Below are 2325 nucleotides of genomic sequence, written 5' to 3' on the forward strand. Positions count from 1 at the left end.
ATTACTACCACAGGAAGAGATCCTCCCACTTAGTCAAGTTCTCAGATGATTACAACCCTGGCTGACATCTTGAGTGTAACCTCATGAGAGACTCTGAAACAGAATCACCAAACTAATCTGCTCCTGGGTTCCTGTCCCCCAGAAATTGTGAGAGTAATTATTTACTGTTTGAAACATCTAAATTTGGGTGCCAGAAGTGGGGCACTACCATATCAAAAAATCTAAAACATGGGAGCAACTTCACAACAGCAGGAAGGAAAGACTTTGAGAAGTGAAAGCATAAAATGTACTGAAGAGAATGTTAGCAGAAGCCTGGTGACCTTCAAGGACACTGCTGGTGACAGCTTGGAGGAAAATTTGGAAAATATGACTGGAAACTAGAAGGTAAGAGATTCTTGTTAGACATGACAGAAAATTTAGCAACACCATCACATGCAAACAAAAATTTTAAAAAAGAAAAGAAAATACATCTAATGAACTAAGTGATCTAGCTAGAGAGATTTCCAAGCAGAGTGTTGAAAGTGCTCTTGATTTCTTCTTGCCGCTGGTAACAATATGTGAGAGAAGAAATATGCTGAAGGAAGAACTATCAAACAAAAAGGAATTAAGACTTTCTTCTGAAATTTTCTGAATGACAGAAAACACTAACATTGTAAAATGGCTTCCAGGCAAAGACCAAATTCAGGGCTCTTCCAGGAAAACATGATCTACGGATGAAACTGAGGCTGCAGAACTTGTAACATTGTAATGATTAAGAAAACTCTAAGGGTGTAATTCAGAGAACTCCAGGACTTCTAAGAGACTTAAGGGTATTGTCCGTCAGCAATTTCAACAAAAACCTGAGGTAGAAAATGGCTGATCTTGTAGAGATGCAATGCTTTTGTCTAATGATATGAACCTCACCTACAACTCTTCTCCAAGTGACCTACGACGCCTTTTTTAAAAAACTAGTATCAGTAGAAATACTACAGGTTGTACTGAGGGGATGGAAACCATCCAAAATGAACCCCCTACCACAATGAACAGAACTGATCGGTACCACATAGGATCCTGTGAAAATAAGAGTGTGACTTCATAAAGACAATGCAGTTTCCACCTGGCTTTCTCTTGGCTCACGCATTGTGGGAGAAACCAGCTACCAAGCCCTGAGAGGACACTCCAGTCTTGTGGGGAGGTCCATGTGGTGAGGACTTGATACTTCCTGTCAGCAACCGGCTCTGTCGCACCAGGACTGTGTGGGAGCTACCCTGGAAGCAGCCATCGCAGCCCCAGGCAAGCTGCAGACAGCCACAGCCCTGGCCAATCTCTCCACTTTTTTTTTTTTTTTTAAGATTTTATTTATTTATTTGAGAGAGAGTGAGAGAGAAAGAGAGAGAGCGCGAACAGGGAGAGAGGGAAAATGAGAGGCAGATTTCCAGCTGAGCAGGGAGCCAGATGGGGGACTCGATCCTGGGACTCCGGGATCATGACCTGAGTGGAAGGCAGACACTTAACCAACTGAGCCACCAAGGTGTCCCCTGGCCAACCTCCTGACCAAAACCTCACCATATATCCTAAGGTGGAACTATCCAGTTAAGCCTCTCCTGGTTCCTGGCCCACAGAAACTGTGTGAGGTCATAAATGTTTATTGTTTGAAGCCATTAAGTTTTAGGGTGCTCTTTTGTATATTAAAGAATACAGCCTGATTTTATCCTATGGATGTATACCATAATTTGTTTAATCCTTCTTCAGTGTTGAACATTTAGATTGCTTCTGAGTTTTCATCATACAAATACTACTACTATAAAAAGAAACTGATAATACATTGTTATTAATCTTACACTGTCTCTAAATTCTTAGATATGCCATTGCTACATATGAACTATCTGTGTTTCCAGCTGCATTATACAAGAGTATGCATTTTTCTGCAAGCTCAGCCATGCTTATTTTTTTTGGGGGGGGGATTCTTTTTTTTTTTTTTTTAAAGATTTTATTTATTTGAGCTAGAGGAGGGGAGAGATTGAGAGAATGAGTGGGAAGAGGGGGAGAGGGAGAAGCAGGCTCCCTGTGGAGCAGGGAGCCTGACTCAGGATCCTGGGATCTTGACCTGAGCTGAAGGCAAATGGTTTACCCACAGAGCCACCCAGGCACCCTCAGCGCCACCCAGACGCCCTCAGCCATGCTTTTTAAAAGCACAAGACAAGAATATCCACTATCACTTTTCTTATTTACTGGAGTAAAAAAGACTTAGAAAAGAAAATGAAATTAAAAGTGTGGAAGTTAGGGGTGCCTGGGTGGCTCAGTCAGTTAAGCATCTGCTTTTGGCTCAAGTCATAATCCGGAGCT

Source organism: Mustela nigripes, chromosome 1 (genome assembly GCF_022355385.1).
Source record: "Mustela nigripes isolate SB6536 chromosome 1, MUSNIG.SB6536, whole genome shotgun sequence".
NCBI classification, from domain to species: Eukaryota; Metazoa; Chordata; class Mammalia; order Carnivora; family Mustelidae; genus Mustela; species Mustela nigripes.